This window comes from Denticeps clupeoides, unplaced genomic scaffold (assembly GCF_900700375.1).
Source record: "Denticeps clupeoides unplaced genomic scaffold, fDenClu1.1, whole genome shotgun sequence".
Classification (NCBI taxonomy): Eukaryota; Metazoa; Chordata; class Actinopteri; order Clupeiformes; family Denticipitidae; genus Denticeps; species Denticeps clupeoides.
This window is the reverse complement of record NW_021630046.1, coordinates 1-24,842: the sequence shown is the minus strand read 5'-3', so window position 1 is coordinate 24,842 and position 24,842 is coordinate 1. Positions and strand designations below refer to the sequence as shown.

Sequence of the window (24,842 nt, the reverse complement as noted above, 5' to 3'; positions counted from 1 at the left end):
GGCTGGTATGGCCGTAGCAATATCTGCTTGAAAATCTTGAACTTTAAACAACCTAGGCTTGGAAACATATCACAGAGTGAAAATACCTCTTAACTTACTTTAGAAAAAAACTAACAAAGCGATGCAAAAAAGCTTCATTTGAAAAAGTTTTTCAACAGTTAAAGCTTACAGAATCTGGTTTTCCCAGGAGAACTCCCTACCAAGTACTAACCAGGCCCAAGCCTTCTTAGCTTTCGAGATCAGACGAGACCGGGCGTTCTTGGGCTGGTATGGCCGTAAGCAATCTCTGATTGAAAATCTTGGACTTTAAACAACCTAGGCTTGAAAACATATCACAGAATGAAAATATCTCTTAACTTACTTTAGAAAAAAACTAACAAAGCGATGCAAAAAAACTTCATTTTAAAAAGTTTTTCAACACTTAAAGCTTACAGAACCTGGTATTCCCAGGAGGTCTCCCATCCAAGTACTAACCAGGCCCAAGCCTTCTTAGCTTCCGAAATCAGACGAGACCGGGCGTTCTTGGGCTGGTGTGGCCGTAAGCAATCTCTGCTTGAAAATCTTAAACTTTAAACAACCTAGGCTTGAAAACATATCACAGAGTGAAAATACCTCTTAACTTACTTTAGAAAAAACTAACAAAGCGATGCAAAAAAACTTCATTTTAAAAAGTTTTTCAAAAGTTAAAGCTTACAGAACCTGCTATTTCCAGGAGGTCTCCCATCCAAGTACTAACCTGGCCCAAGCCTTCTTAGCTTCCGAAATCAGACAAGACCGGGCGTTCTTGGGCTGGTATGGCCGTAAGCAATCTCTGCTTGCAAATCTTAAACTTTAAACAACCTAGGCTTGAAAACATATCACAGAGTGAAAATACCTCTTAACTTACTTTAGAAAAAAACTAACAAAGCGATGCAAAAAAACTTCATTTTAAAAAGTTTTTCAACACTTAAAGCTTACAGAACCTGGTATTCCCAGGAGGTCTCCCATCCAAGTACTAACCAGGCCCAAGCCTTCTTAGCTTCCGAGATCAGACAAGACCGGGCGTTCTTGGGCTGGTATGGCCGTAAGCAATCTCTGTTTGAAAATCTTGGACTTTAAACAACCTAGGCTTGAAAACATAATCACAGAGTGAAAATACCTCTTAACTTACTTTAGAAAAAAACTAACAAAGCGATGCAATAAAAATTCATTTTAAAAAGTTTTTCAACAGTTAAAGCTTACAGCACCTGGTATTCCCAGGAGGTCTCCCATCCAAGTACTAACCAGGCCCAAGCCTTCTTAGCTTCCGAGATCAGACGAGACCGGGCGTTCTTGGGCTGGTATGGCCGTAAGCAATCTCTGCTTGAAAATCTTGGACTTTAAACAACCTAGGCTTGAAAACATATCACAGAGTGAAAATACCTCTTAACTTACTTTAGAAAAAAAACTAACAAAGCGATGCAAAAAAACTTCATTTTAAAAAGTTTTTCAACAGTTAAAGCTTACAGAACCTGGTATTCCCAGGAGGTCTCCCATCCAAGTACTAACCAGGCCCAAGCCTTCTTAGCTTCCGAAGATCAGACGAGACCGGGCGTTCTTGGGCTGGTATGGCCGTAAGCAATCTCTGCTTGAAAATCTTGGACTTTAAACAACCTAGGCTTGAAAACATATCACGAGTGAAAATACCTCTTAACTTACTTTAGAAAAAAAACTAACAAAGCGATGCAAAAAAACTTCATTTTAAAAAGTTTTTCAACAGTTAAAGCTTACAGCACCTGGTATTCCCAGGAGGTCTCCCATCCAAGTACTAACCAGGCCCAAGCCTTCTTAGCTTCCGAGATCAGACGAGACCGGGCGTTCTTGGGCTGGTATGTCCGTAAGCAATCTCTGCTTGAAAATCTTGAACTTTAAACAACCTAGGCTTGGAAACATATCACAGAGTTTAAATATCTCTTAACTTTCTTTAGAAAAAAAACTAACAAAGCGATGCAAAAAAACTTCATTTTAAAACGTTTTTCAACAGTTGAAGCTTACAGCACCTAGTATTCCCAGGAGGTCTCCCATCCAAGTACTAACCAGGCCCAAGGCTTCTTAGCTTCCGAGATCAGACGAGACAAGGCGTTCTTGGGATGGTATGGCCGTAAGCACTCTCTGCTTGAAAATCTTGGACTTTAAACAACCTAGGCTTGAAAACATATCACAGAGTGAAAATACCTCTGAACTTACTTTAGAAAAAAACTAACAAAGCGATGCAATAAAAATTCATTTTAAAAAGTTTTTCAACAGTTAAAGCTTACAGCACCTGGTATTCCCAGGAGGTCTCCCATCCAAGTTCTAACCAGGCCCAAGCCTTCTTAGCTTCCGAGATCAGACGAGACCGGGCGTTCTTGGGCTGGTATGGCCGTAAGCAATATCTGCTTGAAAACTTGAACTTTAAACAACCTAGGCTTGGAAAACATATCACAGAGTGAAAATACCTCTTAACTTACTTTAGAAAAAAACTAACAAAGCGATGCAAAAAAGATTCATTTTAAAAAGTTTTTCAACAGTTAAAGCTTACAGAATCTGGTTTTCCCAGGAGAACTCCCATCCAAGTACTAACCAGGCCCAAGCCTTCTTAGCTTTCGAGATCAGACGAGACCGGGCGTTCTTGGGCTGGTATGGCCGTAAGCAATCTCTGCTTGAAAATCTTGGACTTTAAACAACCTAGGCTTGAAAACATATCACAGAAGTGAAAATACCTCTTAACTTACTTTAGAAAAAAACTAACAAAGCGATGCAAAAAAAACTTCATTTTAAAAAGTTTTTCAACAGTTAAAGCTTACAGCACCTGGTATTCCCAGGAGGTCTCCCATCCAAGTTCTAACCAGGCCCAAGCCTTCTTAGCTTCCGAGATCAGACGAGACCGGGCGTTCTTGGGCTGGTATGGCCGTAAGCAATATCTGCTTGAAAATCTTGAACTTTAAACAACCTAGGCTTGAAAACATATCACAGAGTGAAAATACCTCTTAACTTACTTTAGAAAAAAAACTAACAAAGCGATGCAAAAAAGCTTCATTTAAAAAAGTTTTTCAACAGTTAAAGCTTACAGAACCTGGTTTTCCCAGGAGAACTCCCATCCAAGTACTAACCAGGCCCAAGCCTTCTTAGCTTTCGAGATCAGACGAGACCGGGCGTTCTTGGGCTGGTATGGCCGTAAGCAATCTCTGCTTGAAAATCTTGGACTTTAAACAACCTAGGCTTGAAAACATATCACAGAAGTGAAAATATCTCTTAACTTACTTTAGAAAAAAACTAACAAAGCGATGCAAAAAAACTTCATTTTAAAAAGTTTTTCAACACTTAAAGCTTACAGAACCTGGTATTCCCAGGAGGTCTCCCATCCAAGTACTAACCAGGCCCAAGCCTTCTTAGCTTCCGAAATCAGACGAGACCGGGCGTTCTTGGGCTGGTATGGCCGTAAGCAATCTCTGCTTGAAAATCTTGAACTTTAAACAACCTAGGCTTGAAAACATATCACAGAGTGAAAATACCTCTTAACTTACTTTAGAAAAAAACTAACAAAGCGATGCAAAAAAACTTCATTTTAAAAAGTTTTTCAACAGTTAAAGCTTACAGAACCTGGTATTCCCAGGAGGTCTCCCATCCAAGTACTAACCAGGCCCAAGCCTTCTTAGCTTCCGAAATCAGACGAGACCGGGCGTTCTTGGGCTGGTATGGCCGTAAGCAATCTCTGCTTGAAAATCTTGAACTTTAAACAACCTAGGCTTGAAAACATATCACAGAGTGAAAATACCTCTTAACTTACTTTAGAAAAAAACTAACAAAGCGATGCAAAAAAACTTCATTTTAAAAAGTTTTTCAACAGTTAAAGCTTACAGAACCTGGTATTCCCAGGAGGTCTCCCATCCAAGTACTAACCAGGCCCAAGCCTTCTTAGCTTCCGAGATCAGACGAGACCGGGCGTTCTTGGGCTGGTATGGCCGTAAGCAATCTCTGCTTGAAAATCTTGGACTTTAAACAACCTAGGCTTGAAAACATATCACAGAGTGAAAATACCTCTTAACTTACTTTAGAAAAAAACTAACAAAGCGATGCAAAAAAACTTCATTTTAAAAAGTTTTTCAACAGTTAAAGCTTACAGAACCTGGTATTCCCAGGAGGTCTCCCATCCAAGTACTAACCAGGCCCAAGCCTTCTTAGCTTCCGAGATCAGACGAGACCGGGCGTTCTTGGGCTGGTATGGCCGTAAGCAATCTCTGCTTGAAAATCTTGGACTTTAAACAACCTAGGCTTGAAAACATATCACAGAGTGAAAATACCTCTTAACTTACTTTAGAAAAAAACTAACAAAGCGATGCAAAAAAACTTCATTTTAAAAAGTTTTTCAACAGTTAAAGCTTACAGCACCTGGTATTCCCAGGAGGTCTCCCATCCAAGTTACTAACCAGGCCCAAGCCTTCTTAGCTTCCGAGATCAGACGAGACCGGGCGTTCTTGGGCTGGTATGGCCGTAAGCAATCTCTGCTTGAAAATCTTGGACTTTAAACAACCTAGGCTTGAAAACATATCACAGAGTGAAAATACCTCTTAACTTACTTTAGAAAAAAACTAACAAAGCGATGCAAAAAAACTTCATTTTAAAAAGTTTTTCAACAGTTAAAGCTTACAGAACCTGGTATTCCCAGGAGGTCTCCCATCCAAGTACTAACCAGGCCCAAGCCTTCTTAGCTTCCGAGATCAGACGAGACCGGGCGTTCTTGGGCTGGTATGGCCGTAAGCAATCTCTGCTTGAAAATCTTGGACTTTAAACAACCTAGGCTTGAAAACATATCACAGAGTGAAAATACCTCTTAACTTACTTTAGAAAAAAACTAACAAAGCGATGCAAAAAAACTTCATTTTAAAAAGTTTTTCAACACTTAAAGCTTACAGAACCTGGTATTCCCAGGAGGTCTCCCATCCAAGTACTAACCAGGCCCAAGCCTTCTTAGCTTCCGAAATCAGACGAGACCGGGCGTTCTTGGGCTGGTATGGCCGTAAGCAATCTCTGCTTGAAAATCTTGAACTTTAAACAACCTAGGCTTGAAAACATATCACAGAGTGAAAATACCTCTTAACTTACTTTAGAAAAAAACTAACAAAGCGATGCAAAAAAACTTCATTTTAAAAAGTTTTTCAACAGTTAAAGCTTACAGAACCTGCTATTCCCAGGAGGTCTCCCATCCAAGTACTAACCAGGCCCAAGCCTTCTTAGCTTCCGAAATCAGACGAGACCGGGCGTTCTTGGGCTGGTATGGCCGTAAGCAATCTCTGCTTGAAAATCTTGGACTTTAAACAACCTAGGCTTGAAAACATATCACAGAGTGAAAATACCTCTTAACTTACTTTAGAAAAAAACTAACAAAGCGATGCAAAAAAACTTCATTTTAAAAAGTTTTTCAACAGTTAAAGCTTACAGAACCTGGTATTCCCAGGAGGTCTCCCATCCAAGTACTAACCAGGCCCAAGCCTTCTTAGCTTCCGAATTCAGACGAGACCGGGCGTTCTTGGGCTGGTATGGCCGTAAGCAATCTCTGCTTGAAAATCTTGGACTTTAAACAACCTAGGCTTGAAAACATATCACAGAGTGAAAATACCTCTTAACTTACTTTAGAAAAAAACTAACAAAGCGATGCAAAAAAACTTCATTTTAAAAAGTTTTTCAACAGTTAAAGCTTACAGAACCTGGTATTCCAGGAGGTCTCCCATCCAAGTACTAACCAGGCCCAAGCCTTCTTAGCTTCCGAGATCAGACGAGACCGGGCGTTCTTGGGCTGGTATGGCCGTAAGCAATCTCTGCTTGAAAATCTTGGACTTTAAACAACCTAGGCTTGAAAACATATCACAGAGTGAAAATACCTCTTAACTTACTTTAGAAAAAAAACTAACAAAGAGATGCAAAAAAACTTCATTTTAAAAAGTTTTTCAACAGTTAAAGCTTACAGAACCTGGTATTCCCAGGAGGTCTCCCATCCAAGTTCTAACCAGGCCCAAGCCTTCTTAGCTTCCGAGATCAGACGAGACCGGGCGTTCTTGGGCTGGTATGGCCGTAAGCAATATCTGCTTGAAAATCTTGAACTTTAAACAACCTAGGCTTGAAAACATATCACAGAGTGAAAATACCTCTTAACTTACTTTAGAAAAAAACTAACAAAGCGATGCAAAAAAACTTCATTTTAAAAAGTTTTTCAACAGTTAAAGCTTACAGAACCTGGTATTTCCCAGGAGGTCTCCCATCCAAGTACTAACCAGGTCCAAGCCTTCTTAGCTTCCGAGATCAGACGAGACCGGGCGTTCTTGGGCTGGTATGGCCGTAAGCAATCTCTGCTTGAAAATCTTGGACTTTAAACAACCTAGGCTTGAAAACATATCACAGAGTGAAAATACCTCTTAACTTACTTTAGAAAAAAACTAACAAAGCGATGCAAAAAAACTTCATTTTTAAAAGTTTTTCAACAGTTAAAGCTTACAGAACCTGGTATTCCCAGGAGGTCTCCCATCCAAGTACTAACCAGGCCCAAGCCTTCTTAGCTTCCGAATTCAGATGAGACCGGGCGTTCTTGGGCTGGTATGGCCGTAAGCAATCTCTGCTTGAAAATCTTGGACTTTAAACAACCTAGGCTTGAAAACATATCACAGAGTGAAAATACCTCTTAACTTACTTTAGAAAAAAACTAACAAAGCGATGCAAAAAAACTTCATTTTAAAAAGTTTTTCAACAGTTAAAGCTTACAGCACCTGGTATTCCCAGGAGGTCTCCCATCCAAGTACTAACCAGGCCCAAGCCTTCTTAGCTTCCGAGATCAGACGAGACCGGGCGTTCTTGGGCTGGTATGGCCGTAAGCAATCTCTGCTTGAACATCTTGGACTTTAAACAACCTAGGCTTGAAAACATATCACAGAGTGAAAATACCTCTTAACTTACTTTAGAAAAAAACTAACAAAGCGATGCAAAAAAACTTCATTTTAAAAAGTTTTTCAACAGTTAAAGCTTACAGAACCTGGTATTCCCAGGAGGTCTCCCATCCAAGTACTAACCAGGCTCAAGCCCTCTTAGCTTCTGAGATCAGACGAGACCGGGCGTTCTTGGGCTGGTATGGCCGTAAGCAATCTCTGCTTGAAAATCTTGGACTTTAAACAACCTAGGCTTGAAAACATATCACAGAGTGAAAATACCTCTTAACTTACTTTAGAAAAAAACTAACAAAGCGATGCAAAAAAACTTCATTTTAAAAAGTTTTTCAACAGTTAAAGCTTACAGAACCTGGTATTCCCAGGAGGTCTCCCATCCAAGTACTAACCAGGCCCAAGCCTTCTTAGCTTCCGAGATCAGACGAGACCGGGCGTTCTTGGGCTGGTATGGCCGTAAGCAATCTCTGCTTGAAAATCTTGGACTTTAAACAACCTAGGCTTGAAAACATATCACAGAGTGAAAATACCTCTTAACTTACTTTAGAAAAAAACTAACAAAGCGATGCAAAAAAACTTCATTTTAAAAAGTTTTTCAACAGTTAAGCTTACAGCACCTGGTATTCCCAGGAGGTCTCCCATCCAAGTACTAACCAGGCCCAAGCCTTCTTAGCTTCTGAGATCAGACGAGACCGGGCGTTCTTGGGCTGGTATGGCCGTAAGCAATCTCTGCTTGAAAATCTTGGACTTTAAACAACCTAGGCTTGAAAACATATCACAGAGTGAAAATACCTCTTAACTTACTTTAGAAAAAAAACTAACAAAGCGATGCAAAAAAACTTCATTTTAAAAAGTTTTTCAACAGTTAAAGCTTACAGAACCTGGTATTCCCAGGAGGTCTCCCATCCAAGTACTAACCAGGCCCAAGCCTTCTTAGCTTCCGAGATCAGACGAGACCGGGCGTTCTTGGGCTGGTATGGCCGTAAGCAATCTCTGCTTGAAAATCTTGGACTTTAAACAACCTAGGCTTGAAAACATATCACAGAGTGAAAATACCTCTTAACTTACTTTAGAAAAAAACTAACAAAGCGATGCAAAAAAAACTTCATTTTAAAAAGTTTTTCAACAGTTAAAGCTTACAGAACCTGGTATTCCCAGGAGGTCTCCCATCCAAGTACTAACCAGGCCCAAGCCTTCTTAGCTTCCGAGATCAGACGAGACCGGGCGTTCTTGGGCTGGTATGGCCGTAAGCAATCTCTGCTTGAAAATCTTGGACTTTAAACAACCTAGGCTTGAAAACATATCACAGAGTGAAAATACCTCTTAACTTACTTTAGAAAAAAACTAACAAAGCGATGCAAAAAAACTTCATTTTAAAAAGTTTTTCAACAGTTAAAGCTTACAGCACCTGGTATTCCCAGGAGGTCTCCCATCCAAGTACTAACCAGGCCCAAGCCTTCTTAGCTTCCGAGATCAGACGAGACCGGGCGTTCTTGGGCTGGTATGGCCGTAAGCAATCTCTGCTTGAAAATCTTGGACTTTAAACAACCTAGGCTTGAAAACATATCACAGAGTGAAAATACCTCTTAACTTACTTTAGAAAAAAACTAACAAAGCGATGCAAAAAAACTTCATTTTAAAAAGTTTTTCAACAGTTAAAGCTTACAGAACCTGGTATTCCAGGAGGTCTCCCATCCAAGTACTAACCAGGCCCAAGCCTTCTTAGCTTCCGAAATCAGACGAGACCGGGCGTTCTTGGGCTGGTATGGCCGTAAGCAATCTCTGCTTGAAAATCTTGGACTTTAAACAACCTAGGCTTGAAAACATATCACAGAGTGAAAATACCTCTTAACTTACTTTAGAAAAAAACTAACAAAGCGATGCAAAAAAACTTCATTTTAAAAAGTTTTTCAACAGTTAAAGCTTACAGAACCTGGTATTCCCAGGAGGTCTCCCATCCAAGTTCTAACCAGGCCCAAGCCTTCTTAGCTTCCGAAATCAGATGAGACCGGGCGTTCTTGGGCTGGTATGGCCGTAAGCAATCTCTGCTTGAAAATCTTGGACTTTAAACAACCTAGGCTTGAAAACATATCACAGAGTGAAAATACCTCTTAACTTACTTTAGAAAAAAACTAACAAAGCGATGCAAAAAAACTTCATTTTTCAAAAGTTTTTCAACAGTTAAAGCTTACAGCACCTGGTATTCCCAGGAGGTCTCCCATCCAAGTACTAACCAGGCCCAAGCCTTCTTAGCTTCCGAGATCAGACGAGACCGGGCGTTCTTGGGCTGGTATGGCCGTAAGCAATCTCTGCTTGAACATCTTGGACTTTAAACAACCTAGGCTTGAAAACATATCACAGAGTGAAAATACCTCTTAACTTACTTTAGAAAAAAACTAACAAAGCGATGCAAAAAAACTTCATTTTAAAACGTTTTTCAACAGTTAAAGCTTACAGAACCTGGTATTCCCAGGAGGTCTCGCATCCAAGTACTAACCAGGCTCAAGCCCTCTTAGCTTCTGAGATCAGACGAGACCGGGCGTTCTTGGGCTGGTATGGCCGTAAGCAATCTCTTCTTGAAAATCTTGGACTTTAAACTACCTAGGCTTGAAAACATATCACAGAGTGAAAATACCTCTTAACTTACTTTAGAAAAAAACTAACAAAGCGATGCAAAAAAACTTCATTTTAAAAATGTTTTTCAATAGTTAAAGCTTACAGAACCTGGTATTCCCAGGAGGTCTCCCATCCAAGTACTAACCAGGCCCAAGCCTTCTTAGCTTCCGAGATCAGACGAGACCGGGCGTTCTTGGGCTGGTATGGCCGTAAGCAATCTCTGCTTGAAAATCTTGGACTTTAAACAACCTAGGCTTGAAAACATATCACAGAGTGAAAATACCTCTTAACTTACTTTAGAAAAAAACTAACAAAGCGATGCAAAAAAAACTTCATTTTAAAAAGTTTTTCAACAGTTAAAGCTTACAACACCTGGTATTCCCAGGAGGTCTCCCATCCAAGTACTACCAGGCTCAAGCCCTCTTAGCTTCTGAGATCAGACGAGACCGGGCGTTCTTGGGCTGGTATGGCCATAAGCAATCTCTGCTTGAAAATCTTGGACTTTAAACAACCTAGGTTTGAAAACATATCACAGAGTTTAAATATCTCTTAACTTTCTTTAGAAAAAAAACTAACAAAGCGATGCAAAAAAACTTCATTTTAAAAAGTTTTTCAACAGTTAAAGCTTACAGAACCTGGTATTCCCAGGAGGTCTCCCATCCAAGTACAAACCAGGCCCAAGCCTTCTTAGCTTCCGAGATCAGACGAGACCGGGCGTTCTTGGGCTGGTATGGCCGTAAGCAATCTCTGCTTGAAAATCTTGAACTTTAAACAACCTAGGCTTGAAAACATATCACAGAGTGAAAATACCTCTTAACTTACTTTAGAAAAAAACTAACAAACCGATGCAAAAAAACTTCATTTTAAAAAGTTTTTAATCAGTTAAACCTTACAGAACCTGTTATTCCCAGGAGGTCTCCCATCCAAGTACTAACCAGGCCCAAGCCTTCTTAGCTTCCGAGATCAGACAAGACCGGGCGTTCTTGGGCTGGTATGGCCGTAAGCAATCTCTGTTTGAAAATCTTGGACTTTAAACAACCTAGGCTTGAAAACATAATCACAGAGTGAAAATACCTCTTAACTTACTTTAGAAAAAAACTAACAAAGCGATGCAATAAAAATTCATTTTAAAAAGTTTTTCAACAGTTAAAGCTTACAGCACCTGGTATTCCCAGGAGGTCTCCCATCCAAGTTCTAACCAGGCCCAAGCCTTCTTAGCTTCCGAGATCAGACGAGACCGGGCGTTCTTGGGCTGGTATGGCCGTAAGCAATATCTGCATGAAAATCTTGAACTTTAAACAACCTAGGCTTGGAAACATATCACAGAGTGAAAATACCTCTTAACTTACTTTAGAAAAAAACTAACAAAGCGATGCAAAAAAGCTTCATTTGAAAACCAGGCCCAACCTGGCCCAAGCCTTCTTAGCTTCCGAAATCAGACAAGACCGGGCGTTCTTGGGCTGGTATGGCCGTAAGCAATCTCTGTTTGAAAATCTGGGACTTTAAACAACCTCGGCATAAAAACATATCACAGAGTGAAAATACCTCTTAACTTAGTTTAGAAAAAAACTAACAAAGCGATGCAAAAAAACTTCATTTTAAAAAGTTTTTCAACAGTTGAAGCTTACAGCACCTGGTATTCCCAGGAGGTCTCCCATCCAAGTTCTAACCAGGCCCAAGCCTTCTTAGCTTCCGAGATCAGACGAGACCGGGCGTTCTTGGGCTGGTATGTCCGTAAGCAATCTCTGCTTGAAAAACTTGAACTTTAAACAACCTAGGCTTGGAAACATATCACAGAGTTTAAATATCTCTTAACTTTCTTTAGAAAAAAAACTAACAAAGCGATGCAAAAAAACTTCATTTTAAAACGTTTTTCAACAGTTGAAGCTTACAGCACCTAGTATTCCCAGGAGGTCTCCCATCCAAGTACTAACCAGGCCCAAGGCTTCTTAGCTTCCGAGATCAGACGAGACAAGGCGTTCTTGGGATGGTATGGCCGTAAGCACTCTCTGCTTGAAAATCTTGGACTTTAAACAACCTAGGCTTGAAAACATATCACAGAGTGAAAATACCTCTGAACTTACTTTAGAAAAAAACTAACAAAGCGATGCAATTGTGGCCGGGATGTTATGTAAGATAATTGTATGTATGTCGTGAACTCCAACAAAACTTATTGTAATTGTAAGCTACGGTGTTCATGTGTTTTTTCTGTGTATTTGTGGGTGGGAACGAAAATTTTGGTTCCACATTGTTTGTGTGGTCAGGGTTACATTAATGGCGCACTCTATAGCTCACGTTCACGTGCAGTTACCTCAGTGTGCTGCGGGAGCAGAGAGGGGTGAGACGCGCGTGCAGTGTTCTCCATATCATGTGTTGTATATAGGTGTATTAAAGTTATTAAAGTTATGTCATGTTGTTGGTATTATGCTGTGTATTATAAGCGCGTGCGGCGTTGTGCCACACGCGCGGTTCTAAAAAAGAAAAAAAAGAAATTTTATTTGCCGCCACGTGTTAGCAGAAGCATGTGTTTCGTAGGATGAGAGGAGGGCCGTGACGCGTGTGATCGTTAGCCACTGACTGTACCCTGCTGTGTTCCCACAGGTATGTTAAATGTGAAATGTATGTAACGTAGCCACTATACGATCGTCATTTTCTTTTTTTAAATTGTATTTTTGTATTTTACTGTTGTTTTACTGTTGTTTAATGTCACTGTTGGCTCACCTGTAAATAGTTTAATATATATCATTTAATGATTGAGTTACTGGTTGAATTCATGTGGTGGGTTTATTTATTTATTTTTTGTTTTTTTATTTAATCATATTTGTATTGACTGGCAGTTGCCTCAGTGTGCTGCGGGAGCAGAGAGGGGATGAGAGGAGGGCCGTGACGCGTGTGATCGTTAGCCACTGACTGTACCCTGCTGTGTTCCCACAGAAATAAAATCTCTCTTTTGACACCAACTGATGTGCATGGGTGATTGGATGCTGGTGTGCATCCGTTACATAAAACTGGTGCCGTGACCCGGATGCACCTGATCAGCCATCGCCGATCGCCGGGACCGAGTGCATGCTGGTGAAGCTGGAAGCACCAAGACAGAAGTGTTCCGAACCTACTGTGTTACGGTCTGCTGCATATCAGTTCTAATAGTGGTGTTGTGTACATAGTGAACCTTCTTTTATTTGGTTATCATCCATTGTGTAATATCAACCCAATATGTCCAGTGATAGGTTAGAAGTATCTGATGCTCTCATGTTGGGTTTGGGGCGTGGCCGAGGGTTACCTAGATTTTTAGGGGTGGGATCGCCAGGCATTAGTCATCCCACAGAGGTCCATACTTCACCAGTAGGTGACACACAACCATGCACTGAGACACCTATTGCTAGACCCAGGTTCTCCACTCCAGCTATTAGCAATGATTTTGCCACACAACAGTTATGTGACCTGATTGGAGACTCTGTCATTAATCGGTTGTTAGCTAGTCAGACCCCCGTGCAGTCATGCCAGTCACCACCGCTGGGTGACACTAGAACCGAACCTGCCAGTAAAACCCTTGATTTATCTCAAGTCAGCTTGATTGTTAAATCCAAAGTGAAGGAGCCACCCATCTTCCGTGGTGATGGAAGAGACAGCTGCTCCATCCAAGAATGGATCGACCAGATGGAAGCGTACCTGCGAAAGAAAGAGTGTGCACAACCTGAAAAAATCGATGAGATTCTGGAACACCTGATGGGCAGAGCAAAGAGCATTGTCAAGGTAACTCTCAAAAGTAACAATTCACATAATGCTACTGTCAACCCCGAAGCAATTTACTGCACCTTGAGACGCTACTTTAGCGAAACTCCAGTGTCATGCCTACCGTTGGCCGACTTCTATTCTACACTGCCCACTGCTCAAGAGACCCCTGTTGACTACTGGGTGAGGCTGAACACAGCAGCTGAAATAGCCAGCAAATATTTGGACCAACAAGGAAGCAGAATGGAGAATATGGATGCTGAAATAGCGATGATGTTCATCAGAAACTGCCCAGATGTCGAACTTTCTAGTGTGTTCAAGTGCAAACCCATAGGTAAATGGACTGTGATCGAGGTGCAGGAAGCCATTGACGAGAATCAGAGAGAGATCCAAGCAAAGAAGCTTCTTCTAGGCATGCACAAGCCTCGCTCATTCCAGGTGGCTACTGCCATGGCCGTCACTGACCCGGCTGCCACCAGCGATGGTGGGTATGCTCACGCTAATGTAGCGCAGTGTGTCCCAGTCAAGTCAAGTGATGCCAAGACAAGTGGAAGTGCTGTTACAGAGTCAGGTACGCTGGAGCGTGTTCTCGACATGTTAGAGAAGGTACTCGAAAGAACGAGCCAGTTCCCCACTGTTGCTCCAGCCAGGCCCTCATCCTTCTCGTGGGACCAGCGTGCTACCTGCCAGGTGTGTAGTGATAAGTCACATTCCACTCGTACACACTGTATGAAGGAGAAGAGATGCCTCGTCTGCTTTGAAACTGGACATCAACGAAGGGATTGCCCTGGGACAACTAAACGCGCTGTCCAGTCTGTTAATCGATCACAGAACCAGGAAAACTGAATTACTCACATTCGGGAGGGGACAATGTGAGTACAGGAAAAGGGACCCTCAATACTGGTGATGCCATGTCTGAGTTTGAAGAAATGGTTGCAGCTACTCCCGACCACACGATGGTGGTGTTTCAGAACGTAATGAAATTGGACAAAGTAGACAGTCTGTTCTATGTGGATGTTATTGTGGAAAAGAAAGTCTCATTGCATGCTCTGCTGGACAGTGGATCCATGGCGTGTACTATGAGCGAAGAGGCTGAACAGAGACTGCTGGATGCAGGGTTGATCACAGCCCAGAGTACAGTACCTACTGATGTTGTCCTTGTAGGCTGTGGAGGTGTCCAAGTCCGTCCTAAGCAGGTGCACGATGTAGATATGGAAGTGTATGGTCACACAGTCTGCGTGCCCACATTAGTAGTACCCGGACAGCAGGATGAGCTGATTTTGGGCACGAATGTCATCAAGTACCTACAGTCTCAAATGAAGCAGATGTCGTCTTACTGGCGCTGTGTCGCACAGCCTGAGGCCCCAGGGAACCCAGAGGTTTCCCATTTCATGAACATGCTGTCTGGCCTCAATCGTTGGAAAGGAAGTGAAATACCTGATGTCATTGGAACTGCTAAACTGGCCCGTGCTGTCACGCTACTTCCAGAGCATGAACATCTGGTGTGGGCTAAGTTACCGGTGACCTCCCCAGTGTCTGAAGGAAGTACCATCGTCATCGAACCACCAAGAGCACAGACCCACAAGAAGGAGGTAATTATTGGTAGAGTCATAGCTACCATGACAGGGGACAGATGGGTGCCAGTTAAGGTTTTGAACGCAGGTCACTCGCCCATAACTCTTAAACGGAACACAAAACTGGCCGATGTCTACCCATGTGTGGCTGTAGAAGATCTTGATGGGGACATCAAGCAGTCACTTGGTGTGACAGCCAAATTACATAACCAAACATTACGAGCTGACTCAAGCTCCAGCATTAGCAATGATCTACAGCGAATGGGATTGAAAGATTTGGACATCGATTCCTGTGAAGTGACGCTGGATTGGAAAATCAAATTGCTGCAATTGATCAAGAAGTACGAGAGTGTGTTCTCCAAGGATAAGCTTGATTGTGGGAAGGCTAGGGACATAGTCCATCATATCCACCTGTCCGACGACAGACCGTTCAGGCTACCCTACAGGCGTGTACCCCCTGCACACTACCAGAAACTCCGACATGTGTTGACTGATATGGAGGAAAGGGAGATCATCAGGAAGTCCAAGAGTGAATGGGCTTCTCCCCTGGTACTAGTGTGGAAGAAGAGCGGTGATCTCCGCGTCTGCGTTGATTACCGGTGGCTGAATGCTCGAACGATCAAAGACGCACACCCTTTACCCCACCAAGCGGATTGTCTGGCGGCCCTTGGCGGCAATGCCATATTCAGTACCATGGACCTGACGTCCGGCTTCTATAACGTTGCAATGGCAGAAGAGGACAAGAAGCTAACTGCTTTCACGACACCAATGGGCCTCTACGAGTTCAACAGGCTTCCACAGGGTCTGTGTAACAGCCCTGCCAGCTTTATGCGTCTGATGATGGGCGTGTTCGGGGATCAAAACTTTTTGACCTTGCTCTGCTACCTAGATGATTTGTTGGTGTATGCTCCAAGTGAGGAGGAAGCTTTGGAACGATTGGAGATGGTCTTCAATCGACTGAGTGCCCATGGGCTGAAGCTAGCTCCAAAGAAGTGCTATTTCCTCCGGCGCAGTGTAAGGTTTCTTGGTCATGTGGTAGACAGGGCCGGTGTTGCTGCAGATCCCGACAAAATCAGCGCCATCTGTGATATGGGAGAAGTGGATCTCATGAGGGATGATGCTGTCACACCATGTCAGCGGAAGATAAAATCATTTCTCGGCATGGTGATGTATTATCAAAGATTTATACAGAACTGTTCTAGAATTGCCAAACCACTCTTCATGTTGACTGCAGCTCCTAGAGGAAGGAAAGGGAACCCAAGAGGAGCTGCTTCATTCAAAAAGTTAAAACCAAGTGATTGGGGGCAGGAGCACAGAGAAGCGTTCCTGCAGCTGAAGTCAGCACTCCTGAATTCGGTTGTACTTGCACATCCAGACTTCAGTCGGCCGTTCGTTCTTTCCACGGATGCTTCTTTGGATGGATTGGGCGCCGTACTGTCACAGGCCCCAGAAGACGGGAGCAAGGCTCAACCAATAGCCTTTGCCAGCAAAGCACTTACTCGTGCCCAGCTTAACTATCCCGCTCACCGACTGGAATTCCTGGCATTGAAGTGGGCTGTTTGTGACAAATTCGGACACTGGCTGAAAGGTCACCCATTCACTGTTTGGACGGATAACAATCCACTGACATACATCCTGACAAAGCCCAAGTTGGATGCATGTGAACAGAGGTGGGTCGCCAAGTTAGCTCCTTATGATTTTAACATCCGATACATACCTGGCAGCCGAAATGTAGTGGCTGACGCGCTCAGCCGACAGCCGTTTGTGAAACCACAGGTCAGTGTGAGATTGGTGGAAGAACCTTACAGAGCATTGTTGAAGGAGGCCGAACAGCTTAAGGAAGACTTGATTCAGGACACTTTTAGGCTAAGCAATAACTGTCAGGCCTTGGTAGAACCTTCCTCCTTTGAAAATCTGCAGCGTCGTTCACTCGGCAGTGAGGAAGTGTCTGCTTTATTGACTGGCTGCATGGAGTGGAACAAGGGACCTGAAGGAAGAGTGATCTCTTGGTTAGCACAGGACGTGGAACAGCTAGTACCATCTGGTCAAGTGCCCTTGCATTCATTCTCCCTCCGGGATTTGCAGGAAAAGCAAGCCGAGGATGCTACCCTTTCCCGTATTCTTGTCTACGTGGCCCGTGGCAGAAGACCTTCACGTAGGGAGCGTGCTAAGGAGACATACAAGGTACTTAAAGCTTTGAAACAGTGGGAGAAACTGAAGATGTTGGATGGCATATTGTATAGAGCCAGTAAAGACTTTCTGACAGGGAAGAAAAGACACCAATTCATTGTTCCGTCATCACTTATTAAGGATGTTCTGGAAGGAGTTCATGACACTGCTGGACACCAAGGTCAAGCCAGGACCCTGTACTTGGCAAGACAGCGGTTCTTTTGGGTTGGAATGGAACAGGATGTTCGTGAGCATGTCAAGTGTTGTAGACGATGCGTGGTTAGCAAGACACCGGAGCCAGAAGGCAGAGCGCCCTTGGAAAGTATTAGAACCACGAGGCCGTTGGAACTTGTTTGCATGGATTTCTGGTCAGCAGAAGATTCGAATGGAAGAAGCGTGGATGTTTTGGTAGTAACAGATCACTTCACCAAAATGGCGCATGCCTTCCCGTGTAGAGACCAGTCAGCTAAGCAGGTAGCACGACAGCTGTGGGACCGTTATTTCTGTATATATGGATTCCCAGAGAGGATACACTCGGATCAAGGTGCTAATTTCGAGAGCCAGCTGATTCAAGAGCTCATGCAGGTAGCTGGAGTCATGAAGTCAAGAACCACTGCATATCATCCGATGGGAAACGGTCAAGCTGAGCGCTTTAACAGAACGTTAGGTGGCATGATCAGAGCTTTACCCCCCAGAGCTAAGCAGAAGTGGCCTCAAGTGTTGCAGACCTTGACTTTCGCATACAACTGTACAGCCCATGAGTCCACGGGCTACGCACCATTCTACCTCATGTTTGGAAGAATTCCACGTCTACCGGTTGACGTTATGTTTCATAACGTTGAAAGAGACAATAATCATGTGGATTATGACAGCTTTGTCAAGAGGATGAGAGATGACTTGAAGGAAGCTTTGTTGGTTGCACAAGCGAATGCAACGGATAGTCAACGTCATCAAGCTGAATTGTACAATCGGAGAATCAAAGGCTGCGACATTGAGGTAGGAGACCAAGTCCTTTTGGCAAACAAGGGAGAACGTGGACGCAGGAAACTGGCAGACAAGTGGGAATCTACTCCTTACATTGTGGAATCTAAGGACCCCAGGTGCCATGTCTACCATGTCAGGAACACCAGCTCGGGACATGTGAAAGTAGTTCACCGCAACTTACTCCTGCAAGCAAATTTCCTCCCGCTTGAAGTTGGAGATGAGTGTTCTTTCACCAGTGAGCCTGAAGTCAGCCAGGTGCATAGCGAGAATTCTGGAGGAACTCAATCTGTTCTAGATTCGGTCATAGACAGTGCTGTGCGTACCGTTAATTGGGTGGCTGAAGTTACCGACACAGTTGGTTGTGCTGAAGATCCACAAGTGCCTTCAGGATTGGAAGTGTCAGAACCTGTTTCCCTACCTGTGAACAACTCACCTTGTGATGACAGTGCCTCAAATAGCAACCATGATATTGAGACTGAAAGCCCGAGTGTTCCTGCTGACTCAGTTATGGTTGTACCCTCCACAACCCCTTTGTCTGATGAGGTTACGTCCCAAGCAACCACTATATCCCAGATTAGGACGAGAGTAGGGAGAATAGTGAAGCCGGTAAGCCGATTGATTCATAACATGACACAGAAAAGTGTACCTATGGAAAGATCAGTTAGTGGGATTGTGAATCTCCTGTCATCGTAATCAATGTCCCATGTGATTGGCATTAATTGTAGATCCATTAAGACACACAGTTAATGAAGTTATCCTGTTCGTAGTAGTGAGTGGTGTATGGGGCACCTCTTTAGCAAGTGATGGAGGAGAACCTGGCCAGTTATCCTCTGTCATTTTCCCTGTAAGTGGGAGACATATGTGTCGCATAGTAGACGATGGTTGTATGGATGACCGGGTTCATAGCATTGTGTCATTGAGCTACTTACCTTACTGAATAAGTTTTGTGAAGTTCAGGGGGGAGTATGTGGCCGGGATGTTATGTAAGATAATTGTATGTATGTCGTGAACTCCAACAAAACTTATTGTAATTGTAAGCTACGGTGTTCATGTGTTTTTTCTGTGTATTTGTGGGTGGGAACGAAAATTTTGGTTCCACATTGTTTGTGTGGTCAGGGTTACATTAATGGCGCACTCTATAGCTCACGTTCACGTGCAGTTACCTCAGTGTGCTGCGGGAGCAGAGAGGGGTGAGACGCGCGTGCAGTGTTCTCCATATCATGTGTTGTATATAGGTGTATTAAAGTTATTAAAGTTATGTCATGTTGTTGGTATTATGCTGTGTATTATAAGCGCGTGCGGCGTTGTGCCACACGCGCGGTTCTAAAAAAGAAAAAAAAGAAATTTTATTTGCCGCCACGTGTTAGCAGAAGCATGTGTTTCGTAGGATGAGAGGAGGGCCGTGACGCGTGTGATCGTTAGCCACTGACTGTACCCTGCTGTGTTCCCACAGGTATGTTAAATGTGAAATGTATGTAACGTAGCCACTATACGATCGTCATTTTCTTTTTTTAAATTGTATTTTTGTATTTTACTGTTGTTTTACTGTTGTTTAATGTCACTGTTGGCTCACCTGTAAATAGTTTAATATATATCATTTAATGATTGAGTTACTGGTTGAATTCATGTGGTGGGTTTATTTATTTATTTTTTGTTTTTTTATTTAATCATATTTGTATTGACTGGCAGTTGCCTCAGTGTGCTGCGGGAGCAGAGAGGGGATGAGAGGAGGGCCGTGACGCGTGTGATCGTTAGCCACTGACTGTACCCTGCTGTGTTCCCACAGAAATAAAATCTCTCTTTTGACACCAACTGATGTGCATGGGTGATTGGATGCTGGTGTGCATCCGTTACACAATAAAAATTCATTTTAAAAAGTTTTTCAACAGTTAAAGCTTACAGCACCTGGTATTCCCAGGAGGTCTCCCATCCAAGTTCTAACCAGGCCCAAGCCTTCTTAGCTTCCGAGATCAGACGAGACCGGGCGTTCTTGGGCTGGTATGGCCGTAAGCAATATCTGCTTGAAAAACTTGAACTTTAAACAACCTAGGCTTGGAAACATATCACAGAGTGAAAATACCTCTTAACTTACTTTAGAAAAAAACTAACAAAGCGATGCAAAAAAGCTTCATTTTAAAAAGTTTTTCAACAGTTAAAGCTTACAGAATCTGGTTTTCCCAGGAGAACTCCCATCCAAGTACTAACCAGGCCCAAGCCTTCTTAGCTTTCGAGATCAGACGAGACCGGGCGTTCTTGGGCTGGTATGGCCGTAAGCAATCTCTGCTTGAAAATCTTGGACTTTAAACAACCTAGGCTTGAAAACATATCACAGAATGAAAATACCTCTTAACTTACTTTAGAAAAAAACTAACAAAGCGATGCAATAAAAATTCATTTTAAAAAGTTTTTCAACAGTTAAAGCTTACAGCACCTGGTATTCCCAGGAGGTCTCCCATCCAAGTTCTAACCAGGCCCAAGCCTTCTTAGCTTCCGAGATCAGACGAGACCGGGCGTTCTTGGGCTGGTATGGCCGTAAGCAATATCTGCTTGAAAATCTTGAACTTTAAACAACCTAGGCTTGGAAACATATCACAGAGTGAAAATACCTCTTAACTTACTTTAGAAAAAAACTAACAAAGCGATGCAAAAAAGCTTCATTTGAAAAAGTTTTTCAACAGTTAAAGCTTACAGAATCTGGTTTTCCCAGGAGAACTCCCATCCAAGTACTAACCAGGCCCAAGCCTTCTTAGCTTTCGAGATCAGACGAGACCGGGCGTTCTTGGGCTGGTATGGCCGTAAGCAATCTCTGATTGAAAATCTTGGACTTTAAACAACCTAGGCTTGAAAACATATCACAGAATGAAAATATCTCTTAACTTACTTTAGAAAAAAAACTAACAAAGCGATGCAAAAAAAACTTCATTTTAAAAGTTTTTCAACACTTAAAGCTTACAGAACCTGGTATTCCCAGGAGGTCTCCCATCCAAGTACTAACCAGGCCCAAGCCTTCTTAGCTTCCGAAATCAGACGAGACCGGGCGTTCTTGGGCTGGTGTGGCCGTAAGCAATCTCTGCTTGAAAATCTTAAACTTTAAACAACCTAGGCTTGAAAACATATCACAGAGTGAAAATACCTCTTACTTACTTTAGAAAAAACTAACAAAGCGATGCAAAAAAACTTCATTTTAAAAAGTTTTTCAAAAGTTAAAGCTTACAGAACCTGCTATTTCCAGGAGGTCTCCCATCCAAGTACTAACCTGGCCCAAGCCTTCTTAGCTTCCGAAATCAGACAAGACCGGGCGTTCTTGGGCTGGTATGGCCGTAAGCAATCTCTGCTTGCAAATCTTAAACTTTAAACAACCTAGGCTTGAAAACATATCACAGAGTGAAAATACCTCTTAACTTACTTTAGAAAAAAACTAACAAAGCGATGCAAAAAAACTTCATTTTAAAAAGTTTTTCAACACTTAAAGCTTACAGAACCTGGTATTCCCAGGAGGTCTCCAATCCAAGTACTAACCAGGCCCAAGCCTTCTTAGCTTCCGAAATCAGACGAGACCGGGCGTTCTTGGGTTGGTATGGCCGTAAGCAATCTCTGCTTGAAAATCTTAAACTTTAAACAACCTAGGCTTGAAAACATATCACAGAGTGAAAATACCTCTTAACTTACTTTAGAAAAAACTAACAAAGCGATGCAAAAAAAACTTCATTTTAAAAAGTTTTTCAAAAGTTAAAGCTTACAGAACCTGCTATCTCCAGGAGGTCTCCCATCCAAGTACTAACCAGGCCCAAGCCTTCTTAGCTTCCGAGATCAGACGAGACCGGGCGTTCTTGGGCTGGTATGGCCGTAAGCAATCTCTGCTTGAAAATCTTGGACTTTAAACAACCTAGGCTTGAAAACATATCACAGAGTGAAAATACCTCTTAACTTTCTTTAGAAAAAAAACTAACAAAGAGATGCAAAAAAACTTCATTTTAAAACGTTTTTCAACAGGTAAAGCTTACAGAACCTGGTATTCCCAGGAGGTCTCCCATCCAAGTTCTAAACAGGCCCAAGCCTTCTTAGCTTCCGAGATCAGACGAGACCGGGCGTTCTTGGGCTGGTATGGCCGTAAGCAATATCTGCTTGAAAATCTTGAACTTTAAACAACCTAGGCTTGGAAACATATCACAGAGTGAAAATACCTCTTAACTTACTTTAGAAAAAATCTAACAAAGCGATGCAAAAAAACTTCATTTTAAAAAGTTTTTCAACCGTTAAAGCTTACAGAACCTGGTATTTCCAGGAGGTCTCCCATCGAAGTACTAACCAGGTCCAAGCCTTCTTAGCTTCCGAAATCAGACGAGACCGTGCGTTCTTGGGCTGGTATGGCCGTAAGCAATCTCTGCTTGAAAATCTTGGACTTTAAACAACCTAGGCTTGAAAACATATCACAGAGTGAAAATACCTCTTAACTTACTTTAGAAAAAAAATAACAAAGCGATGCAAAAAAAACTTCTTTTTTAAAGTTTTTCAACAGTTAAAGCTTACAGAACCTGGTATTCCCAGGAGGTCTCCCATCCAAGTTCTAACCAGGCCCAAGCCTTCTTAGCTTCCGAAATCAGATGAGACCGGGCGTTCTTGGGCTGGTATGGCCGTAAGCAGTCTCTGCTTGAAAATCTTGGACTTTAAAAAACCTAGGCTTGAAAACATATCACGGAGTGAAAATACCTCTTAACTTACTTTAGAAAAAAACTAACAAAGCAATGCAAAAAACTTCATTTTTCAAAAGTTTTTCAACAGTTAAAGCTTACAGCACCTGGTATTCCCAGGAGGTCTCCAATCCAAGTACTAACCAGGCCCAAGCCTTCTTAGCTTCCGAAATCAGACGAGACCGGGCGTTCTTGGGCTGGTATGGCCGTAAGCAATCTCTGCTTGAAAATCTTGGACTTTAAAAAACCTAGGCTTGAAAACATATCACGGAGTGAAAATACCTCTTAACTTACTTTAGAAAAAAAACTAACAAAGCGATGAAAAAAACTTCATTTTAAAAAGTTTTTCAACACTTAAAGCTTACAGAACCTGGTATTCCCAGGAGGTCTCCCATCCAAGTACTAACCAGGCCCAAGCCTTCTTAGCTTCCGAAATCAGACGAGACCGGGCGTTCTTGGGCTGGTATGGCCGTAAGCATCTCTGCTTGAAAATCTTGGACTTTAAACTACCTAGGCTTGAAAACATATCACAGAGGGAAAATACCTCTTAACTTACTTAGAAAAAAACTACCAAGCGATGCAAAAAAAACTTCATTTAAAACGTTTTTCAACAGTTGAAGCTTACAGCACCTGGTATTCCCAGGAGGTCTCCCATCCAAGTACTAACCAGGCCCAAGCCTTCTTAGCTTCTGAGATCAGACGAGACCGGGTGTTCTTGGGCTGGTATGGCCGTAAGCAATCTCTGCTTGAAAATCTTGGACTTTAAACAATCTAGGCTTGAAAACATATCACAGAGTGAAAATACCTCTGAAGTTACTTTAGAAAAAAACTAACAAAGCGATGCAAAAAAAACTTCATTTTAAAACGTTTTTCAACAGTTAAAGCTTACAGAACCTGTTATTCCCAGGAGGTCTCCCATCCAAGTACTAACCAGGCCCAAGCCTTCTTAGCTTCTGAGATCAGACGAGACCGGGTGTTCTTGGGCTGGTATGGCCGTAAGCAATCTCTGCTTGAAAATCTTGGACTTTAAACAACCTAGGCTTGAAAACATATCACAGAGTGAAAATACCTCTTAACTTTCTTTAGAAAAAAAACTAACAAAGAGATGCAAAAAAACTTCATTTTAAAACGTTTTTCAACAGGTAAAGCTTACAGAACCTGGTATTCCCAGAGGTCTCCCATCCAAGTTCTAAACAGGCCCAAGCCTTTCTTAGCTTCCGAGATCAGACGAGACCGGGCGTTCTTGGCTGGTATGGCCGTAAGCAATATCTGCTTGAAAATCTTGAACTTTAAACAACCCTAGGCTTGGAAACATATCACAGAGTGAAAAATACCTCTTAACTTACTTAGAAAAAAACTAACAAAGCGATGCAAAAAAAAACTTCATTTTAAAAAGTTTTTCAACACTTAAAAGCTTACAGAACCTGGTATTCCCAGGAGTTCTCCCATCCAAGTACTAACCAGGCCCAAGCCTTCTTAGCTTCCGAAAATCAGACGAGACCGGGCGCTCTTGGGCTGGTATGCCGTAAGCAATCTCTGTTTGAAAATCATTGGACTTAAAACAACCTAGGCATGCAAAACATATCACAGAGTGAAAATACATCTTAACTTAGTTTAGAAAAAAACTAACAAGCGATGCAAAAACTTCATTTTAAAAAGTTTTTCAACAGTTAAAGCTTACAGAACCTGGTATTCCCAGGAGGTCTCCCATCCAAGTTCTAAACAGGCCCAAGCCTTCTTAGCTTCCGAAATCAGATGAGACCGGGCGTTCTTGGGCTGGTATGGCCGTAAGCAGTCTCTGCTTGAAAATCTTGGACTTTAAAAAACCTAGGCTTGAAAACATATCACGGAGTGAAAATACCTCTTAACTTACTTTAGAAAAAAACTAACAAAGCAATGCAAAAAACTTCATTTTTCAAAAGTTTTTCAACAGTTAAAGCTTACAGCACCTGGTATTCCCAGGAGGTCTCCAATCCAAGTACTAACCAGGCCCAAGCCTTCTTACCTTCCGAGATCAGACGAGACCGGGCGTTCTTGGGCTGGTATGGCCGTACGCAATCTCTGCTTGAACATCTTGGACTTTAAACAACCTAGGCTTGAAAACAAATCACAGAGTGAAAAAACCTCTTAACTTACTTTAGAAAAAA

General features: G+C 42.4%; 33 non-coding genes and 29 pseudogenes across 33 annotated transcripts; all 62 read right to left on the bottom strand.

The window, feature by feature from the left end:
- Nucleotides 1-162: 162 nt before the first annotated feature.
- Nucleotides 163-281, bottom strand: LOC114781454 (uncharacterized; annotated as a pseudogene).
- A 144-nt stretch (nucleotides 282-425) lies between these two features.
- LOC114781486 (5S ribosomal RNA) lies at nucleotides 426-544 on the bottom strand. The gene has a single exon (XR_003747696.1). It is a non-coding gene; the product is annotated as a 5S ribosomal RNA (ribosomal RNA).
- A 143-nt stretch (nucleotides 545-687) lies between these two features.
- Nucleotides 688-806, bottom strand: LOC114781448 (uncharacterized; annotated as a pseudogene).
- A 144-nt stretch (nucleotides 807-950) lies between these two features.
- On the bottom strand, nucleotides 951-1,069 carry LOC114781480 (5S ribosomal RNA). Its single transcript, XR_003747691.1, has one exon. It is a non-coding gene; the product is annotated as a 5S ribosomal RNA (ribosomal RNA).
- A 145-nt stretch (nucleotides 1,070-1,214) lies between these two features.
- On the bottom strand, nucleotides 1,215-1,333 carry LOC114781489 (5S ribosomal RNA). The gene has a single exon (XR_003747697.1). It is a non-coding gene; the product is annotated as a 5S ribosomal RNA (ribosomal RNA).
- Nucleotides 1,334-1,478: 145 nt separating this feature from the next.
- On the bottom strand, nucleotides 1,479-1,598 carry LOC114781494 (uncharacterized; annotated as a pseudogene).
- Nucleotides 1,599-1,742: 144 nt separating this feature from the next.
- Nucleotides 1,743-1,861, bottom strand: LOC114781457 (5S ribosomal RNA). Its single transcript, XR_003747668.1, has one exon. It is a non-coding gene; the product is annotated as a 5S ribosomal RNA (ribosomal RNA).
- Nucleotides 1,862-2,006: 145 nt separating this feature from the next.
- Nucleotides 2,007-2,125, bottom strand: LOC114781453 (uncharacterized; annotated as a pseudogene).
- A 144-nt stretch (nucleotides 2,126-2,269) lies between these two features.
- LOC114781471 (5S ribosomal RNA) lies at nucleotides 2,270-2,388 on the bottom strand. The gene has a single exon (XR_003747682.1). It is a non-coding gene; the product is annotated as a 5S ribosomal RNA (ribosomal RNA).
- Nucleotides 2,389-2,532: 144 nt separating this feature from the next.
- LOC114781446 (uncharacterized) lies at nucleotides 2,533-2,651 on the bottom strand (annotated as a pseudogene).
- A 146-nt stretch (nucleotides 2,652-2,797) lies between these two features.
- LOC114781470 (5S ribosomal RNA) lies at nucleotides 2,798-2,916 on the bottom strand. The gene has a single exon (XR_003747681.1). It is a non-coding gene; the product is annotated as a 5S ribosomal RNA (ribosomal RNA).
- A 145-nt stretch (nucleotides 2,917-3,061) lies between these two features.
- LOC114781495 (uncharacterized) lies at nucleotides 3,062-3,180 on the bottom strand (annotated as a pseudogene).
- A 145-nt stretch (nucleotides 3,181-3,325) lies between these two features.
- On the bottom strand, nucleotides 3,326-3,444 carry LOC114781479 (5S ribosomal RNA). Its single transcript, XR_003747690.1, has one exon. It is a non-coding gene; the product is annotated as a 5S ribosomal RNA (ribosomal RNA).
- A 144-nt stretch (nucleotides 3,445-3,588) lies between these two features.
- LOC114781478 (5S ribosomal RNA) lies at nucleotides 3,589-3,707 on the bottom strand. Its single transcript, XR_003747689.1, has one exon. It is a non-coding gene; the product is annotated as a 5S ribosomal RNA (ribosomal RNA).
- A 144-nt stretch (nucleotides 3,708-3,851) lies between these two features.
- Nucleotides 3,852-3,970, bottom strand: LOC114781464 (5S ribosomal RNA). Its single transcript, XR_003747675.1, has one exon. It is a non-coding gene; the product is annotated as a 5S ribosomal RNA (ribosomal RNA).
- Nucleotides 3,971-4,114: 144 nt separating this feature from the next.
- LOC114781463 (5S ribosomal RNA) lies at nucleotides 4,115-4,233 on the bottom strand. Its single transcript, XR_003747674.1, has one exon. It is a non-coding gene; the product is annotated as a 5S ribosomal RNA (ribosomal RNA).
- A 144-nt stretch (nucleotides 4,234-4,377) lies between these two features.
- On the bottom strand, nucleotides 4,378-4,497 carry LOC114781474 (5S ribosomal RNA). The gene has a single exon (XR_003747685.1). It is a non-coding gene; the product is annotated as a 5S ribosomal RNA (ribosomal RNA).
- A 144-nt stretch (nucleotides 4,498-4,641) lies between these two features.
- Nucleotides 4,642-4,760, bottom strand: LOC114781462 (5S ribosomal RNA). Its single transcript, XR_003747673.1, has one exon. It is a non-coding gene; the product is annotated as a 5S ribosomal RNA (ribosomal RNA).
- Nucleotides 4,761-4,904: 144 nt separating this feature from the next.
- Nucleotides 4,905-5,023, bottom strand: LOC114781476 (5S ribosomal RNA). The gene has a single exon (XR_003747687.1). It is a non-coding gene; the product is annotated as a 5S ribosomal RNA (ribosomal RNA).
- Nucleotides 5,024-5,167: 144 nt separating this feature from the next.
- On the bottom strand, nucleotides 5,168-5,286 carry LOC114781491 (uncharacterized; annotated as a pseudogene).
- Nucleotides 5,287-5,430: 144 nt separating this feature from the next.
- LOC114781472 (5S ribosomal RNA) lies at nucleotides 5,431-5,549 on the bottom strand. The gene has a single exon (XR_003747683.1). It is a non-coding gene; the product is annotated as a 5S ribosomal RNA (ribosomal RNA).
- Nucleotides 5,550-5,693: 144 nt separating this feature from the next.
- LOC114781493 (uncharacterized) lies at nucleotides 5,694-5,811 on the bottom strand (annotated as a pseudogene).
- A 145-nt stretch (nucleotides 5,812-5,956) lies between these two features.
- LOC114781490 (uncharacterized) lies at nucleotides 5,957-6,075 on the bottom strand (annotated as a pseudogene).
- Nucleotides 6,076-6,219: 144 nt separating this feature from the next.
- On the bottom strand, nucleotides 6,220-6,339 carry LOC114781487 (uncharacterized; annotated as a pseudogene).
- Nucleotides 6,340-6,483: 144 nt separating this feature from the next.
- On the bottom strand, nucleotides 6,484-6,602 carry LOC114781465 (5S ribosomal RNA). The gene has a single exon (XR_003747676.1). It is a non-coding gene; the product is annotated as a 5S ribosomal RNA (ribosomal RNA).
- Nucleotides 6,603-6,746: 144 nt separating this feature from the next.
- LOC114781477 (5S ribosomal RNA) lies at nucleotides 6,747-6,865 on the bottom strand. Its single transcript, XR_003747688.1, has one exon. It is a non-coding gene; the product is annotated as a 5S ribosomal RNA (ribosomal RNA).
- Nucleotides 6,866-7,009: 144 nt separating this feature from the next.
- On the bottom strand, nucleotides 7,010-7,128 carry LOC114781484 (5S ribosomal RNA). The gene has a single exon (XR_003747694.1). It is a non-coding gene; the product is annotated as a 5S ribosomal RNA (ribosomal RNA).
- Nucleotides 7,129-7,272: 144 nt separating this feature from the next.
- LOC114781461 (5S ribosomal RNA) lies at nucleotides 7,273-7,391 on the bottom strand. Its single transcript, XR_003747672.1, has one exon. It is a non-coding gene; the product is annotated as a 5S ribosomal RNA (ribosomal RNA).
- Nucleotides 7,392-7,534: 143 nt separating this feature from the next.
- Nucleotides 7,535-7,653, bottom strand: LOC114781449 (5S ribosomal RNA). Its single transcript, XR_003747667.1, has one exon. It is a non-coding gene; the product is annotated as a 5S ribosomal RNA (ribosomal RNA).
- A 145-nt stretch (nucleotides 7,654-7,798) lies between these two features.
- LOC114781460 (5S ribosomal RNA) lies at nucleotides 7,799-7,917 on the bottom strand. Its single transcript, XR_003747671.1, has one exon. It is a non-coding gene; the product is annotated as a 5S ribosomal RNA (ribosomal RNA).
- Nucleotides 7,918-8,062: 145 nt separating this feature from the next.
- Nucleotides 8,063-8,181, bottom strand: LOC114781459 (5S ribosomal RNA). Its single transcript, XR_003747670.1, has one exon. It is a non-coding gene; the product is annotated as a 5S ribosomal RNA (ribosomal RNA).
- Nucleotides 8,182-8,325: 144 nt separating this feature from the next.
- LOC114781466 (5S ribosomal RNA) lies at nucleotides 8,326-8,444 on the bottom strand. Its single transcript, XR_003747677.1, has one exon. It is a non-coding gene; the product is annotated as a 5S ribosomal RNA (ribosomal RNA).
- Nucleotides 8,445-8,588: 144 nt separating this feature from the next.
- On the bottom strand, nucleotides 8,589-8,706 carry LOC114781502 (uncharacterized; annotated as a pseudogene).
- A 144-nt stretch (nucleotides 8,707-8,850) lies between these two features.
- On the bottom strand, nucleotides 8,851-8,969 carry LOC114781498 (uncharacterized; annotated as a pseudogene).
- Nucleotides 8,970-9,114: 145 nt separating this feature from the next.
- LOC114781443 (5S ribosomal RNA) lies at nucleotides 9,115-9,233 on the bottom strand. The gene has a single exon (XR_003747666.1). It is a non-coding gene; the product is annotated as a 5S ribosomal RNA (ribosomal RNA).
- A 144-nt stretch (nucleotides 9,234-9,377) lies between these two features.
- On the bottom strand, nucleotides 9,378-9,496 carry LOC114781505 (uncharacterized; annotated as a pseudogene).
- A 145-nt stretch (nucleotides 9,497-9,641) lies between these two features.
- LOC114781458 (5S ribosomal RNA) lies at nucleotides 9,642-9,760 on the bottom strand. The gene has a single exon (XR_003747669.1). It is a non-coding gene; the product is annotated as a 5S ribosomal RNA (ribosomal RNA).
- A 145-nt stretch (nucleotides 9,761-9,905) lies between these two features.
- LOC114781496 (uncharacterized) lies at nucleotides 9,906-10,023 on the bottom strand (annotated as a pseudogene).
- A 145-nt stretch (nucleotides 10,024-10,168) lies between these two features.
- Nucleotides 10,169-10,287, bottom strand: LOC114781473 (5S ribosomal RNA). Its single transcript, XR_003747684.1, has one exon. It is a non-coding gene; the product is annotated as a 5S ribosomal RNA (ribosomal RNA).
- Nucleotides 10,288-10,431: 144 nt separating this feature from the next.
- LOC114781501 (uncharacterized) lies at nucleotides 10,432-10,550 on the bottom strand (annotated as a pseudogene).
- A 145-nt stretch (nucleotides 10,551-10,695) lies between these two features.
- Nucleotides 10,696-10,814, bottom strand: LOC114781469 (5S ribosomal RNA). The gene has a single exon (XR_003747680.1). It is a non-coding gene; the product is annotated as a 5S ribosomal RNA (ribosomal RNA).
- Nucleotides 10,815-11,166: 352 nt separating this feature from the next.
- LOC114781488 (uncharacterized) lies at nucleotides 11,167-11,285 on the bottom strand (annotated as a pseudogene).
- Nucleotides 11,286-11,430: 145 nt separating this feature from the next.
- On the bottom strand, nucleotides 11,431-11,549 carry LOC114781452 (uncharacterized; annotated as a pseudogene).
- An 8,348-nt stretch (nucleotides 11,550-19,897) lies between these two features.
- LOC114781468 (5S ribosomal RNA) lies at nucleotides 19,898-20,016 on the bottom strand. The gene has a single exon (XR_003747679.1). It is a non-coding gene; the product is annotated as a 5S ribosomal RNA (ribosomal RNA).
- Nucleotides 20,017-20,160: 144 nt separating this feature from the next.
- On the bottom strand, nucleotides 20,161-20,279 carry LOC114781445 (uncharacterized; annotated as a pseudogene).
- A 144-nt stretch (nucleotides 20,280-20,423) lies between these two features.
- On the bottom strand, nucleotides 20,424-20,542 carry LOC114781467 (5S ribosomal RNA). The gene has a single exon (XR_003747678.1). It is a non-coding gene; the product is annotated as a 5S ribosomal RNA (ribosomal RNA).
- Nucleotides 20,543-20,686: 144 nt separating this feature from the next.
- Nucleotides 20,687-20,805, bottom strand: LOC114781444 (uncharacterized; annotated as a pseudogene).
- Nucleotides 20,806-20,950: 145 nt separating this feature from the next.
- Nucleotides 20,951-21,069, bottom strand: LOC114781485 (5S ribosomal RNA). The gene has a single exon (XR_003747695.1). It is a non-coding gene; the product is annotated as a 5S ribosomal RNA (ribosomal RNA).
- A 142-nt stretch (nucleotides 21,070-21,211) lies between these two features.
- LOC114781447 (uncharacterized) lies at nucleotides 21,212-21,330 on the bottom strand (annotated as a pseudogene).
- A 144-nt stretch (nucleotides 21,331-21,474) lies between these two features.
- LOC114781450 (uncharacterized) lies at nucleotides 21,475-21,593 on the bottom strand (annotated as a pseudogene).
- Nucleotides 21,594-21,737: 144 nt separating this feature from the next.
- On the bottom strand, nucleotides 21,738-21,856 carry LOC114781504 (uncharacterized; annotated as a pseudogene).
- A 145-nt stretch (nucleotides 21,857-22,001) lies between these two features.
- LOC114781499 (uncharacterized) lies at nucleotides 22,002-22,120 on the bottom strand (annotated as a pseudogene).
- Nucleotides 22,121-22,264: 144 nt separating this feature from the next.
- On the bottom strand, nucleotides 22,265-22,383 carry LOC114781451 (uncharacterized; annotated as a pseudogene).
- Nucleotides 22,384-22,527: 144 nt separating this feature from the next.
- On the bottom strand, nucleotides 22,528-22,646 carry LOC114781497 (uncharacterized; annotated as a pseudogene).
- Nucleotides 22,647-22,790: 144 nt separating this feature from the next.
- LOC114781482 (5S ribosomal RNA) lies at nucleotides 22,791-22,909 on the bottom strand. Its single transcript, XR_003747692.1, has one exon. It is a non-coding gene; the product is annotated as a 5S ribosomal RNA (ribosomal RNA).
- Nucleotides 22,910-23,053: 144 nt separating this feature from the next.
- LOC114781475 (5S ribosomal RNA) lies at nucleotides 23,054-23,172 on the bottom strand. The gene has a single exon (XR_003747686.1). It is a non-coding gene; the product is annotated as a 5S ribosomal RNA (ribosomal RNA).
- A 141-nt stretch (nucleotides 23,173-23,313) lies between these two features.
- LOC114781500 (5S ribosomal RNA) lies at nucleotides 23,314-23,432 on the bottom strand. Its single transcript, XR_003747698.1, has one exon. It is a non-coding gene; the product is annotated as a 5S ribosomal RNA (ribosomal RNA).
- A 145-nt stretch (nucleotides 23,433-23,577) lies between these two features.
- On the bottom strand, nucleotides 23,578-23,696 carry LOC114781483 (5S ribosomal RNA). The gene has a single exon (XR_003747693.1). It is a non-coding gene; the product is annotated as a 5S ribosomal RNA (ribosomal RNA).
- Nucleotides 23,697-23,841: 145 nt separating this feature from the next.
- LOC114781456 (uncharacterized) lies at nucleotides 23,842-23,959 on the bottom strand (annotated as a pseudogene).
- Nucleotides 23,960-24,107: 148 nt separating this feature from the next.
- On the bottom strand, nucleotides 24,108-24,226 carry LOC114781455 (uncharacterized; annotated as a pseudogene).
- Nucleotides 24,227-24,369: 143 nt separating this feature from the next.
- Nucleotides 24,370-24,488, bottom strand: LOC114781503 (uncharacterized; annotated as a pseudogene).
- A 144-nt stretch (nucleotides 24,489-24,632) lies between these two features.
- LOC114781492 (uncharacterized) lies at nucleotides 24,633-24,751 on the bottom strand (annotated as a pseudogene).
- Between the last annotated feature and the right edge of the window lie 91 nt (nucleotides 24,752-24,842).